Raw genomic sequence first — 16,570 nt, 5'->3', positions numbered from 1 at the left:
TTGTTGAATTGAATTGAAATTTTTCACAACAGTCCATTGATGAATTGTTCAGTTGACCTGTTTGATCCTTCAAATTCTGAAGGGATAATTAGTGTTGTTAGAGAATCTTGGGGAAAAAATATTACTGTGAGACCACTAGAGACCAAGAAAAGCTTCATGAAGGAGACTGATTCAATCTGGGCCTTTATGGATATAAGCCAACAATGAATATCACAAAGTTGGTATTCAGTTTTATGGCAGACCTCTCTCTTCTCCTGTGGTGTTGGTTGTGTTGGCATAATGGAGTTAGGGTGAAAACGTGGAGTCACATAATCTGAGTTTGAATCCTGACATTACCCCTTAATACCAGCGCAATACTCAGGCAAGTCAATTCCCCTCTTTTGGTGTCTTTCATTTCTAAAATGTGTATGTTGAACTTCAGGGCTTTTTAAACTTCTTCCACTAGTGACCATCACTAGTGGCATCATTTATTGGCTTTGTCTGGTGTAATGGCATACTCAGCGTAAAGTGCTCATGCTTTGTGTTCAGAACCAAGGCTGCAGTGAAGTTGTGAGATGCAACATGGGCAAGCACTGCCAGAAACACCTTGGATTCATTACATGTTTGATTTTGAATTAATTTATGGTCGTTGTGTGCTCAAACACTTTACTGTTGCCAAATTTTTTGCAACCTCATCTGAGGTCATGACCCACAGTTTAAGAAGCTCTGGACTAGACGGCTTCTAAGGTACCTTCCAACTCTGAATCTATATATTCGTAGTCTAAAATGTACTGTTAATATTGGTCAATGAATCATAGAATATTGACACTGGTTGGGACTTTGCAGATCATCACTGTCTAGATGAAGAAACAGACTGAAGGAAATTCAGTGGTACGCCTAAGGGCACAGAGTTAATTTATCTCTCTCTCTCTCTTTTTTTTTTTTTTGGTGAGGCAATCAGGGTTAAGTGACTTGCACAGGGTCACACAGCTACTAAGTGTCAAGTGTCTGAGGTCCGATTTGAACTCAGGTCCTCCTGACTCCAAGGTGGGAGCTTTATCCACTGTGCCACCTAGTTGCCCCTAGTTTATATCTCTTTTCTTCAGACATCTTCAGACCTTGAGTTTGCTAGACTATTCAATAAAAAACACAAGGTAATCATTGTTAAATGAATAAGAATTCATTATGCCAGAAGTTGTTCCATTTTAAAATTAGCCTTGTTTCAATCAGTTTTTTAGAAGTAAGATTTCATGCATGTTACATTCTCTTCACATCCCTCTGAAGTTCAACTTTCCTCTCTAGAGCTATTGCAGATGAAAAAAAAAATAATTTAGCCCAAGCTGCAGGACATGTGAAAGACTAAAATGTATATCACATATTTAATTTTTACTTCAGGTATAACTCTCAAATATCAAGAAATTAAAAAAAAATTTTACAAATGCATTTCTCTCCACACTGACAGTTGCTGGGAATATACTTTTCTCCATTTCACTGTGTTACCATAGAGAATATAAATTATGTCAAAACATACCAGTGTGCTACCATCACTGAAACCACACAGCCCTGCCTCTGCCATTGTTGCATCTGCTTGTTTCAAAAAATATTACATCTCTCTGTGATGTCGTTGCTTCTCTTATGACACAGTGGGCCAGATTCTCATTTTAAACAACTTTGAAGCCTTGGAGCAATCTTGGATTCCTTCCTCTCCCCACCACACATCCTGTTTGTTCTGCCTCTGCAATATCACTCATTCACCCCTTCCTTTCTGTTCCCAGCGTCCCCACTTTCATCCAGGCTCTTATTACCTTTTGCCTGGCCTACTGCAACATTCTAACTCTTCTCTCTGTCTCCCATCTTTCTCTACTACAATCTATCCTACTCACTACTATCTAATCTATCTAATTTTTCTGAAGCAGGGTTCTGAAAAATCATAAATGGCTCCCCGTTTCCTATGGGACAAAATCTAAACAGCCAGAGATTGAAGATCTTCAATCATTGGTCCTAATCTGTACTTCTAGTCATCTTACAATACTCCCTTATAGGGCAAATACTCCCTTATAGGTAATGTCATCACTAGGTGGAATTGCAACAAGGGAAGATTCATTTGAGGGATGGGATTGTCTTGGGACACACTTCAAGTAAAATGCCACTGGTGGGAGGGAGTAGCACGTGGTTCCAGGGAGCCCTGCTTGGTAGTTATAGCCCTCAGCTGAAGAGAAGGTAGGGCACAAGAATTGTCAGTCATCTTGGAGAGAAGTCGTTTTAAGACACCTTGCCAGGGAGAGCCTTTGTTCTCCCATCACCAACAAAGCTCCTTTCTATGTGCTTCTGCTATTTCCCACCCCACACCCACCATGTTGTGTCGTTGATCTCAGGTACCCTACATTCTGCTCAAACTGAACTCCACTCTATTTCATGGATACATCTATGCTTTCCTTCCTCTTTGCCTTTTTTGGTGCTGCTCCCTTTGTCTGGAATGCCTTCCATCAGTCAAAATATTACCCACCCATCAAGGCTCACATCAAACAGCACCTCTTCCATGAGACTTTCCATGATTCAACCAACCACATATAAATCCTCCTCCAAACTTAACTTCTTCCGTAATCCCTTGCTTCTAAATCATGTAATAGTTTGCTTTTAACTCTTTTCTGATGTTTAAGATGCTCTGGTTTTTGTATGATAGTTAACTTGCGGTTACCTTTACTAGAGTGTCCCTGAGGACAAGAATTGTTGATCTTCATCTGTGTATGTTTAAAAATATCTAGCAACCACTCAATAAAGATTAGTTGAAACAAAGTGAATTTTAATGAATGCTGGGAAAAGTTCAGTTTTTCATGTAGCAGGGAATTACATAAAGACTGAGTCTTGCCATCCAATTTAGATTTTCTCTGGAAATAAAATTGCCAGAGTATCTGGATAACATACTACTGGAAACGATACCAACCCCTTTTCGTTGTCCAGTGTTCTATTTGTGAAGTAGCACTGGGTATAGTTTGGATAATGACTGACTACCGTAATGCTGTTAGAGCTCTATGTTTTGGGAGGCCTGCCTCTCCTTTCCCATCTCCCCAGGAGGGACCTATTGCCACTAGCAGGGGACTCTGTGATGAGAATGGTGTGAAGTTGCCTCCATGCAACACATGAATTTTTCATGTAATTTAAATATAAATTGGACTTACATGGGGATTTACTCATTGAGGAGTGCTCACATACTGTGTCTGTGCTGCATGCCCTGACAGGCCCGCCAACTCTGCTGTGTATCTCTGAGAGGAAATTACTAAAAAGAACAAAACCCAACTTTTCTTGCAGCAATCCCAGTTGCCATGGATCTACTTGTCCTCATAGCTATTGAATTTGGAGAGGCAATGTTTCCATCAACTATGGAAGAATCCAGATAACGTCTTTGGGAGTGGGAGGGATGATATGAGGATGAGACATTCTAAAGGACGTCATAGAAACAATAGAGTTTAGCATATAGATCTGGGACTTAATTTCTATTGTTCTAATTTTCCCAGATCAGTTCTTTAAAAAAAATTGGAATCACGGAATTTCAGAGTTGAAAGAGATCACACTTGTCATATAGTCTAAACCATACCAGAAAAATAAATCTCCAATACAAAATACCTGAAAAGCGGTCACTTCGATTGTCTTTGAAAATGTCCATTGAGGAGGAATCTGCTACCTTTGGTGGCAGCTCATTTCACTTTTATATAGCTTTAATAGCTAATTAAATTAATTTTTACATCCAGCCTAGATTTGCCTCTTCAGGATTTCTATCTCTTGCTTCTAATTCTTCCCACTGAGCCAAATAGAGTAAGTCCCTTTTCCACTTGATATGCCTTCAAGCACTTGAAGACAACTATCATGACCCCATCACCACCCCACCTTTAGTCTTCTCTTCTCTAGACTAAGTGTCCCTAGTGGCTTCAACTGATGGTAGGAATTCAAAATCCTTCACTATTCCAGTTGCCTCACAGATGTAGATTATCAATGTCCTTCCTTCCCCAAATATGGTGTCCAGAACTGAATGCAATAATCCAGAGGTGGTCAGACTAAAGAAGAACACAATGGGGCTGAAGCTGTTACTTCATTATTTCTATATGTTATACCTCTTTTTGGTGTTAGCTATATGTGTTTATTATTATTATCATCATGATCATGATCAGTAATAGTAGAAGTAGTAGTAGTAGTAGTAGTAGTAGTAGTAGTAATGGTAGTAGTAGCAGCAGCAGTGACAATGTAGTGAAAACTATATTAGCTATGGCTTCACACTATTGACTCCTATTGAAATCATAGTCTTATAAACCTCTCCTAGATAATTTTCAGATAAACTCATATCTATACATATTTTCCATCTTGTGAGGTCAATTTCTTGAACCCCAAAAAGGTCCTATGTGGGCTTTTGTGTCTGAAATGCCATGTCTTGCTTGTTTTTTTTTTAATTTTTATTTTCTATTTTCTTTTTTTTGATTTTTTTATTAATTTATTTTGATTTATCAATAATCCCCTCCATATGCTTTTGAGTTTAAAATTTTTCTCCCCCTGCCTCCCCACCATCCTCCCCAAGACGGCACACAATCTGATATAGGCTATACATTTACTTTCATATTAAACATATTTTCACATTAGTGATATTGTAAGTAAAAATTAAAACCAATAGGAGGAACCATCAGAAAGAGGAAACAAAACTCAACAGAAGAGAAAAAAATAGTAATTTGACTTCCATAGTTTTTTCTTTGGATGTGGATAGCATTTTCCATCTTCTATTTTCCATAGACATAATATTGGCCACCTTATAGGTACTCAACCATACTTATTGAAGTATGGTTGAGTGATTGAAGACTAGGAGATGTTTATCAACAGGCAGAATTAAAGTCAAAGCAGAGACATTGTTGACCTTCAGTGCTAAAGAAAATAGTGTGTCATCTCTAGATTGTTACAAATGACTTCCATGTAAAAATGGAATGGTATCAGTATCAGACCAGATTCACTTTTGGATCAGTGTTCTTGATACTCCACACAACTCATCTTAAAGTAAAAATATAAGAATGAAATTGTGAGTGAAGTTTCATTTACTTATATGTGTGGGGTTGATTATCCCATTAGAATGCAAGCTTCTTAGGGCAGAGACTCTTCTTTTCAGTTTCTATATCACTACCACCTTGTACAATGCCTTGATTTTAGTAAAATGTTTGGTAGATAGTTCTTGGATTGAATTAGAATGGATTGTCAAAGCAATGTAGTCACCCCACCCCTAGCTCAATACAGAGGTATCTTCTGTAACATCCCATAGATGTGATCATCCATTTTCTACTGGAACACTATCAGTGATGAAGAGATCACTACTTTGCTGTTCTCTTTATTAACAAATGCTTATATTGAGCCAAAATCAGCATCCCTGTAACTTCTACTCATTGTTTCTAATTCTGCTCTCTGAGCGTTGGTGGTCATAACTACCCCTCTTGCCCATGGTAGTGCTTGTCGATTATTTGCTGAAGATTCTAAGAATCTGTTCCTGACATTTTTACTTTGCCCACTAACAGAAAGGCAGAAGGGAAGATGGTGCTTAGTGTTCTGTGAGTGTTGTTTTTTTTTTCCGTGCAGAAAGCCATATCTCCACTTCTCCTTCAGCAGGAATCATGATACTCATCTCAGAGTCCACAATGAATGAAGGCAGAGAGGTTAAGTGAGTGGCTGAGGCCACAGAGGGAGTCTGTGTGTCAGGGCTAAGAATAGAAGTTAAGAGTGTCTGGCTCCTGGTGTCTTGGCTCATAGCTAGACCACACTTCTCCCAAGAGGTTATTTGATATTGGGATTGGAAAGATGAACTGGAGACAGAATGAAAAGGACTAGAGCTCAAGGATATCATTTTTTTTTCCTGCTAGGGCATTTTTTTTTTGTGATGAGATCCTTTGATGTCTTTAGGTGAAAAGTTCTCCAGCTATACACAGCCACATTTGTATGCAGTTCAATAAAAAAAAAAATTACTGTAGCTAACAAAAGTACAGAGACAGGACAATCCACAGGAGGACTTTGTGGAAAGCATTTTAATTGAATAGTAAGTAGTTGTCTTCCAAAGTGCTAGATATCAACTTTGTCCATGCTCCTTTCTGTGACCAATTTTCAACTTCATTTTCTGACTTCTCTTTCAAAAAAAAGAGGCCATGAATGCTTCCAGGCAGTAAAAGGCAATCCTTTGTAATCAGGCAACTTTGTAAGCTTTGAAAAAGGAGGAAGGAAAAGACTTATACTGAAGTATTCTTGCTTGTTCCATAATTACAGATTAAATCCTGTAGAAAAAGCTTCTCTGACATTTGGTGTGCTGACCTGTGGTTGACCTTGGCAGTGGGTTTTGGTTTTTTTTTTTTTTTTACATTGATACCAATTCTAAAAGGAGGTTGCGTGGTAGTGAAAGAAGTCATGAGTTTCTATAAGGTGGTGTCTCATCATTCTTACCCCCCAGGGAGGAGCCACTTTCAGTTCTAAAGATGAGCTGAATTATTACTCTTTTCCATCTTCAACCTTTAAAGTAGATTTCTTTTATGGGTTTAAACTTATTCTGCTTGGACCCAGAGGACAGTACTAGGAGTAATGAATGGAAATTACAAAGGGGCAAATTTAGACTTGAAGTAAGGAAACAGTTCATAATTATTAACACTATTTAATTATGGAACACACTGCCTTCTGAGGTAGTGGATTCCCTCTAATTACATTTAGGTTCTGATTCGTGACAATAATGAATCCTCCTTCCCACAGTAGTCACATTTTTCAAATTCTTACTACACATCTCCATCAGACTAGAAACCAATGACCAAATGTTGCATAAGTATAACTTCAAATGGCATGAATTCAAATATGTGACCACTTAAGAGGGTTCATTATTTGTACTAATTGGGACTTGGCTATAGATGTCTTCAAGGAAAGACTGGATAATGATTGCTTGGGTGTGTTGTAGCAAAAATTCTTTTTCAGGTATGGGCTGTACTAGATGACAGGAGAGGTTCCTCCAAATCTGAAATCTGATGATTTTGTGGTTCTCTGAGTGAGCAACTGACAAAAGGTTTGATTGGAGGGCTCTTGAATACTTTTTGTAGTGAGACAGGATGGAAAGTAATTCTAGAAATAACTACAATGATTGTTTTGTCATATATTATAATATTGTATAATGTATTAAATAATATAGTGCATTAAGATTTTGCTTCATAAATTATGCATCATATACCACATAAGCAGTGTATACTATAGTAGGTAAAAAGTAACTCTAATCACTTTATAAATATTATTTCCTTTTTATCCTTATAAGAACCTTAGGAGGCAGGTGCTATTATCATCCCCATTTTACAGAAAAGAAAACAGAGGCAGAAGTTAAATGACTTGCTCAGGCTGGATTTGATCTCAGGTCAATCCGGACTGCTGTCTAGCATTTACATCTTTACATCTCTGAAAACATATTTTGTTACTCACGATCCCTTTTTTAAAAAATATTTATAAATGGATGATTTATTATGTTTTGTTAAATATTTCCTAATTACATTTTCATCTGATTTCAGCGCAATCAGGAGTGTCATAGGCCCTATGCATGTTTGACACCTCTGATCTCCTCTGACCCCTTCATTTAAGGAAACTGAGGACCATTGCAGTTAAGTGACCTGTCACAGGTCACATCAATCAATCAATAATCAGCATTCTTTTTTAAAGCACTTGCTGTGTACTAGGCCCTGTACTGAGTACACAGTCTCTGCCATGAAGTAGATTACATTCTATTGGGGAAGGGGAGACAAGGGCAAATTATAAAGATATGTCAAGAAAAAATAGTAAATAACAGAGGTTGAATTTGAGTCAAGGGACCCTGACTTCAAATCCAGCACTCTTTCCCCTGAACTGTACTGCTTCTGTATAGTTTATATTTAATACTTACTACTTTGCCTTGGTGATTCATAGATCATTAATAGATCCCTAAAGGCTGTCCTGTATTGATACAAACTGCCCAGATATAGTTTGAGGACTGCTTACTTTCCTGCTCATGCCCCCATTAAGAGAAGGAGGTAACGTCATTCCCTCAAGGGTAATCACTAACTCTCTTCACATAGTTTCACAAGATTCAAAGCATGTCCAGTTATATTTATAAGTTAATTGAAAGAGGACTCACATCTAAGACCACAGAAAGTAATGAGATGTTCCTTTGAGCAAACCTCCCCCTAGAAATTCAAATAGGCTCCATAACGTACGATTCCGTTGACATAAACCAGGAGTGATTTGACTTCATTTCTCCCTAACAGTGCACTCCTTTGTTTTAACATCATTGCTGTTTTTCCCCAATGGCTTTTAATCTTTATCCATTTGTTTCCCAGTATGCATGACCAGTCAGTACTCCTTATTGATACTCATGATCATCAGACCTTTCCTTCCAGCCCTCAAAGGTGGTGGCCAGCTCATCGCTGATACTGTCTTTCAAAGCTCCTATTTCCTATCACTCTGCTATTTTTTCTGTTTATTCTCCCCTGTTCTCAGGTCTGTGAATTGTCTCCTAGAGTTCAACAGTTCTATTTTCTTCCAGCATATGGCAATCATCACTTTTCCCAGGGAACCAGCCAATATCAGATGTATTACTTCTCTGAAAACATATTTTGCTACTCATGATTCTTTTAAAAAAATATTTTTTATTTAAAATTTTGAGTTCCAAATCCTATTCCTTCCTTCATCCCCTCTTCCCTCCTCCCTGAGATGGTTAGCAATCAGATATAGGTTATACATGCGCAATTATGTAAAACATTTCCATGTTAGTCATTTTATATAAGAAGAAGATTTGATTACAAAGAAAAAAATAAAGAAAGTGAAAAATAGCATGCTTGAGCCTGTATTCAAACAATATCAGTTCTTCCTTTGGAGGCAGACAGTATACTTCATCATTAGTCCTTTGGGATTGTCTTAGATCATTGTATTGCTGAGGATAGCTAAGTTATTCACAGTTCTTCATTGAACAATATTGCTGTTACTGTGTACAACATTTTCCTGGTTCTGTTCACTTACATGTGCATCAGTTCATGTAAATCTTTCTAGGTTTTTCTGAAACCATCCTGCTTGTCATTTCTTATAGCACAATAATATTCCATTAAAATCATATCCCACAGCTTGTCTTGCCATTCCCTTATTAATGGGCATCCCTTTGATTTCCAATTCTTAGTCACCACAAAAAGAACTGCTATGAATATTTTATGCAAATAGGTTTCTTTCCCTTTTCTGATTTCTTTGGGGTATAGAGCTAGCAGTATTATTGCTGGATCTAAAGGTATGCACAGTTTTGTAGCTCTTTGGGCATAGTTCCAAATTGCTCTCTAGAATGCCTGGATCAGTCCACTACTCCACCAATAGTACATTAGTGCTCCAGTTTTCCCACATCCCCTACAACATCTAACATTTTCCTCTTTTTTCATATTAGTCAATCTGATAGGTATGAGATGATACCTCAGAGTTGTTTAATTTGCATTTCTCTAATCAATAGTGATTCTGAGCATTTTTTTCATATGGCTATTGATATCTTTGATTTCTTTATCTGAAAACTGCCTGTTTATATCCTTTGGCCATTTATCAATTGGGGAATGACTTGTATTTTTATAAATTTGAATCAATTTTCTATGTATTTGAGAAATGAGGCCTTTATCAGAGGTACATGTTGCAAATTGTTTCACCAGTTTTCTGTTTTCCTTATAATTTTGGTTGCATTGGTTTTGTTTATGCAAAAACTCTTTAAATTTTATATAATCAAAATTACCTATTTCACATTTTGTAATGCTCTCTATATCTCCTGTGGTCCTAAATTTTTCCCTTATCCATAAATCTGACAGATAGATAGACTATTCCATACTCTTTTCATTTGCTTATTACACCCTTTATGTGTAAATCATGTAACTACTTTGACCTTATTTTGGTACACAGTGTGAGTTGTTAGTCTATACCTAGCTTCTGACATAGTTTTCTAATTTTCCCAGCAGTTTTTGTCAAATGATGAGTTTTTGTTCCAAAAGCTTGGATCTTTGGGTTTATCATATACTAGATTACTATGGTCATTTACTATATTGTAATTTGTACCTAATCTATTCCATTGATTCACCACTTTATTTTTTACCCAGTACCAGATTGTTTTGATAATTACCACTTTATAAAACAGTTCAAGATCTGGTATAGCTATACCATCTTCTTTCACAGTTTTTTTTTTCATTGATTCCCTTGATATCTTTGAGCTTTTGTTTTTCCAGATGAATTTTGTCATTTTTTTCTAGCTCTATAAAATAATTTTTGATAGCTTGATTGGTGTGGCACTGAATAAATAGATTAACTTAGGTAGAATTGCCTTTTTATTATATTGGCTCAGTCTATGAGCAATTAATATTTTTCTAGTTGTTTAGATATGACTTCATTTGTGTGAGAAATGTTTTATCATTGTGTTCATATACTTCCTGGGTTTGTCTTGGCAGGTAGATTCCCAAGTGTTTTATATTGTCTACAATTATTTTAAGTGGAATTTCTCTTCCTATTTCTTGTTGCTGGTCTTTGTGGGTGATATATAGAAATGCTGATGATTTATGTTGGTTTACTTTTTATCCTGCAACTTTGCTAAAATTGTTAATAATTTCAAGTAGTTTTTTAGTTGATTCTTTAGGATTTTCTAAGTATAACATCGTATCATTTGCAAAGAGTGATAGTTTTGTTTCCTCATTGTCTACTCTAATTCCTTTGATTTCTTTTCTTCTTTTATTGATATAGCTAACATTTCTAGTACAATATTAAATAAGTGAGGTGATAATAGGCATCCTTGCTTCACCCCTGATTGCATTGGGAAGGCTTCTAGCTTATCCCCATTACAGACAATGTTTGCTCATGGTTTTAGGTGAATATTACATCATTTTATTCCTACTCTCTCTAATGTTTTTAATAGGAATGAGTGCTGTATTTTCTCAAAGTCTTTTTCTGCATCTTTTAAGATAATCATGATTTCTGTTGGTTTTGTTCTTGATATGGTCAATTAAGCTGATAGTTTTCCTAATATTGAACCAACCTTGCATGTCTGGTATAAATCCCATGTGGCCATAGTGTATGATCCTTGTGATATATTGCTTTAATCCCTTCACTAGTATTTTATTTAAAGGTTTTTTTTTTTTTTGCATCAATCTTCATTCAGGAAGTTGGTCTATAACTTTCTTTCTCCTTTTCTGCTCTTCTGGTTTAGGTATCAGGATCATATTTGTGGCATAAAAGAAATTTGGTAGGACTTCTTCTTCCTATTTTTCCAAATAGTTTGTATAGTATTGGGATTAACTGTTCTTTAGGCATTTGGTAGAACTTGCTGGTCCTCGGGAATTTTTCTTAGGAAGTTTATTGATGGCTTGTTCAATTTCTTTTTGTAAGATAAGGTTATTTAAGTATTTCATTTCTTCCCCTGTTAATCTGGGTAGTTTATAATTTTATAGATATTCATCCATTTCATTTACATTGTCAAATTTATTGGTATATAATGGGCAAAATAGTTCCTAAAATTGTCTTAATTTCTTCTTCATTTGGTATTGATTACACCCCTTTCTTTTTGATACTAGCAATTTGGTTTTCTTCTTTCCTTTTTAAAATCAAATTAACCAGTTTTTCCCCCTATAAAACCAGCTTCTAGTTTTATTTATTCATTCAATAGTTTTCTTACTTTCAAGTTTATTAATCTTTCCTTTGATGTTCAGGATTTCCTAGTGTTTAATTAGAAATTTTAAATTTGTTCTTTTTCTACATTTTTTTTTAGTTGTATGATAAATTCACTGATCTGCTTTTTCTCTATTTTATTGATTTAAGCAATTAGAGACATAAATTTTCCCCTACGTACTGCTTTGGCTGCATCCCATAAATTTTGGTAAGTTGTCTCATTGCTGTAATTTTCTTTAATGAAATTATTGATTATTTCTATGATTTGTTCTTTGACCAACTTGTTTTTTTAGACTTAGATTATTTAATTACCAATTAAATTTTAATTTCTCTTTCCATTGTCCATTATTGAATGTAATTTTTATTGCATTATGATTTGAAAAGGATACATTTACTATTTCTGCTTTTCTGCATTTGGTTGTGAGGTTTTTATGACCTCTAATACATGATTAATTTTTGTGTAGGTGCCATGTACTGGTGAGGGGAAAAAAGTATATTCCTTTTCATTCCCATTCAATTTTCTCCGGAGAGCTATCATATCTAACTTTTCCAGAATTTTATTCACCTCCTTAATTTCTTTCTTGTTTATTTTTTGGTTAGATTTATCTAGTTCTGAGAAGGGAAAGGTGCTGTCTCTTACTAGTGTAGTTTTATTGTTCATTTCCTCCTGTAACTCATTCAACTTCTTCAAAAATTTAGATGCTATACTATTTGGTGCATATGTGTTTAATATTTACATGACTTCATAGTCTATGGTACCTTTTTGCAAGGTTTCCTTCCTTATCTCTTTTAATTAGAAAGCCATGATCAAAAAAAAAGCCTAGACATCATATTTCAAGAAATTATCAAGGAAAACTGCCCTGATATTCTGGAACCAGAGAGGAAAATAGAAATTGAAAGAATCCACTGATCACCTCCTGAAAGAGATCCCCAAAGGAAAACTCCTAGGAATATTGTAGCCAAATTCCAGAGTTCTCAGGTCAAGGAGAAAATATTGCAAGCAGCCAGAAAGAAACAATTCAAGTATTGAGGAATTATTTTCTTCAGTACTTCCTTTTCCATTTGGTCAATTCTATTTTTAGGGAGTTATTTTCTCAATAAAATTTTGTCTATCTTTTCCTCCTGTTTTCATGATTCTCTTGCATTTCTTTTCTCAATTTTTCTTCTACTTCTCTAATTTACTTTTTAAAATTCTTTGTAAGCTCTTCCACGAATTTTTTGGGGCCTAAAACCACATTACATTTTTCTTTGATACCTCACATGTAGCCGTTTTTGACACTATTGTCCTTTTCTAAGTTTATACCTTGATCTTCCCTATCACCACAGCCACTTTCTATAGTCAAGCTCTTTTATTTTTTTGGCTCATTTTTTCTGACTTTTTTTTTTTTTTTTTCGGTGTGTGTATGTCTTTGTATTTTTATGTGACAGTTGGGCTCGGGTTCTGCATTGTCCCAAGCTTTTTGCCCCAGGACTCAGGGTCTTACTGCTGACTTTCCACTGGGATTCAGGGCTTAGCTGCTTGCTTTCAATAGAGGGTAGGCTTCCTTTCTGGATTGTACTAGGGGATGGGGACAACTCCTTCCCTTGGGTGTGGAGGTTACCTGCTGGCCTATCCCAGGGGTGGGGCCTTGCTACTAAGTTGCTATAGTGACAGAATCTTTCTGTTGCCTGGTCCTGGAGGAGGGATCTTCTTTCTGGTCTGCCCTAGGGGTGGGCCCCTGATGCTGGGTTGCTAAGGAAACAGGGTCTCTTTGCTGGCAGGCCCCAAGAGTAGACTGTCCCTGTTTGCCAGCCCTGGGGTGAGGTTTCACTACTGGTCAGCAATGGAGTCAAGGCCTTGCTACCACAATGGATCCTTTATTTCTTCAAAGCCCACTTGCAGGGTTTCCAATTAATTATTCAAACTTGTTCTTTTTGTCTCTTCACTTTCCCAATTTATAGCTATACATAAAATACTTTATACTGTGAATAAAGACAATTGTAGCCAATATGAATATACGTTTATCTTTGTCAAGAAATATTCATGTCATTTCCTGGGCTGCAAAGTAAATATGTGTTTTGTTCTTGGAAGGTGTTCTGTTTTTTCACTACACAGAGCCATTCCGTGACTTGACAGATAATTTTTTTCTTCGAATTCATAGACTATCATGTGACTCTGGAATGTTGATTACATTATTAATTAGATAAGATAGTTAGATATAGCCCTATTTAATTCAGCATTTCTATGTTTAAGTGAATGTATTTATAACAGGCACCTGTTTTTACAAAAACAAATATTCTTAGTGGTTTTCAGGTTGGTTTTAAATTTTTCCTTGTGGTTCCATCTTCTAATTTTCTAACAGAAATTTTTGTGATTTTTTTTTCGTTTTTGAAGGGAGAGGCAGAGACTGTCTCCCTATCTGATCCAGGCTCGGAATGGAATGTAGCCTTGACGCAGGCCCCATGCTGTGAGGCTGGCTACTACTGCTGCTCTTAGACCTTGCTCCCCTTCCGCCTTAGTGAGACAGACCCTTCCTGCTGTGCTGGTAAACTGCTTCCCTGCTCCTAGATCAATTCTGAGGCAGTTTTCAAATCATTTAGAGGGGAATTTGGGAGGGCTACAGAGGGTTCCTTCCTCACCCTGCCATCTTGGCACCAGAAGTCACATAATCCTTTGTAAACAGTCCTCCTCAAAACCATGAGCTCACCTGAGAGAATTCCCAAGGGTCTATTTGTGCACCATTCAGGGAAGTGTCTTTCCTCAACCCCGTGTCAGCTCAGGTGACTCATTACCATTTGCCTCTTCTCACCCCCAGCATCCAGGCGGTATGTACATTGCTTGCATTGGCACTTGAAGTCATATTACAAAGTATGCAAGAACACCTATATTTCCTCTACCAGATTACCTTTACATCCACCATCTTCCCAGGGCAACTGGTCTGTAGTATTAAAATTAACAAGGGCTGGACATCTAGAAAAAGAGCAGAGGAGACAGCAATTCCTTCTCCAAGTGCCAGAACTGGGAAGAAGAGACATGTGGTGCCTGTTCCAGTACTATCTATCAACTAAGAATCAAATGGAATTCCCAAATAAAAAGAATTGGGGCAAATTACCAAGAGCAAGTATAATAGGGTACCATACCCTATGTCATTCATGTCATTTTCTGGGTTGCAAAATAAATATGTGTTTTGTTCTTGGAAGGTGTTCTGTTTTTTCACTATACAAAGCCATGCCATGATTTGACAGATTCGTTTTTTCTTTGAATTCATAGACTCTCCTGTGATTCTGGAGTGTTGATTACATGTGAAATTTTATATTAATTACATAAGATAGATATAACACTATTTAATTCAGCATTTCTATGTTTAAGTGAGTGGGTTTATAATAGGCACTCCAAAATGGTACTCCAAAATAGACAAACCCCAGAAATAAAGCAAATATCTAAGACAAAATTTTCCTCACTGGAAAAGTCTTTGAGACCTATTGAGAGCAATATAGTCCTATGAATCCTTAGGAGCATCCCAGTACATGGTAGAATTCCTAAAACACTTAAGGGAAATGACACTTCCAAAATCAACTGCACTGGACATTAGTTCAGAGACTTGTAGAAAACTGAGCACATACCTGTCTGTTCCACTTAGCGGGCATAAAAGCATAAAAGTGTGGTCTGAAGCCTTCAAGTGGTCTTTCCGTGAAGTTTCAAGTAGTACATAGAGGGTTATGTAGTCTTCCCCAGAGTGCAAGACATTTTCTAGAAGTAAATAAGGTGCGCAGAAGGCACATTTACTTTTTTTCAACTCACCATTTTGTGTTCTGAAACATTGGGCCAGGTAGAAAGTGATATAATCTGTGGGCTTCAAATGTGTTTGGAAGGCACTTAACCAATAGCTTATTGTCAAATTCTCCTCGTTTTAGAGTCAGCTAACTTCTCTCTTCTGAACCTGGGAAGCCACTTTGGGATTTTGTTGTTTCCATAAGCAAAGTTTAGAAAAGGCCCATTTGAAGCCACCGGCCTGCTTTCAATCTATCCATTTCATTGAGCGAATCACATCATATTATAGGAATTAATAGATCGGAAGCTAGAAGAAACCTCAGAGGCTGTCTAGATCAATTCCCTCATTTTATCAATGAGGAAACTGAGAGTATGTAAAGCACTTTGCAAATATTGAATCATTCTATCAATGTTAGCTGTTCTCTTTCTTATTGAGCAAGGTCACACAGTGAGCATCAGAGGCAAGTTCTGAACACATATCCTATCCAGAACGAGGTCCCTTTCAACTGTATTATGCTCTTGATTGGGGTACTTTGATGGCCTGATACTTCAAGCTACTGTGGGAGGGGGAAATTACCAAGGAAAGCAGAGTAGCTGCAAACTCATTTCATTAGTGAACCGCTTCCCAGTGGTCTGTATTAATTTGTATAATACTTCATTCTGAAACTCAGCATCTCACTAAGAGAGAGAGAGAGCGCTATCCTTGTGCTCTCAGGCTGTTTGGGTCCTCCACAGCTTCTATGGTCTGTTGAGAATTTCTGAAGAGGGATGAAAATATCTGAATCTGAATAGATGCAATTATTCTTTTTTTGGGTGGGAGGAGGTACATAATGGCACTTGAAAATGGCCGACCATTTCCCCAAGTCAATACTTGTTTGTTTCCATAACCTTGGTGGGTTGAATTGCACATTTATGCATTACATTAATATTTCATGTCCTGCACACTACGTTTCATGGTGTCACGAAAATTAAATCAGACTACAAACACTAGCCTACCACATACATATACACACATACACAATCAAGTAAAACTTGGTTATAGCTAGCATGCCCTCATTTTAATTTCTCTACCATACAGCTCCAAGCCAAAAAGCACCAGGAAACATAATTTTCTCCAAATAACAATTTGCTGACAAAACATTCTAAACATTTAAG

This window comes from Vombatus ursinus, unplaced genomic scaffold, assembly GCF_900497805.2.
Source record: "Vombatus ursinus unplaced genomic scaffold, bare-nosed wombat genome assembly UNPS02014832.1, whole genome shotgun sequence".
NCBI lineage: Eukaryota > Metazoa > Chordata > Mammalia > Diprotodontia > Vombatidae > Vombatus > Vombatus ursinus.
This window is presented reverse-complemented; position numbering follows the sequence as displayed.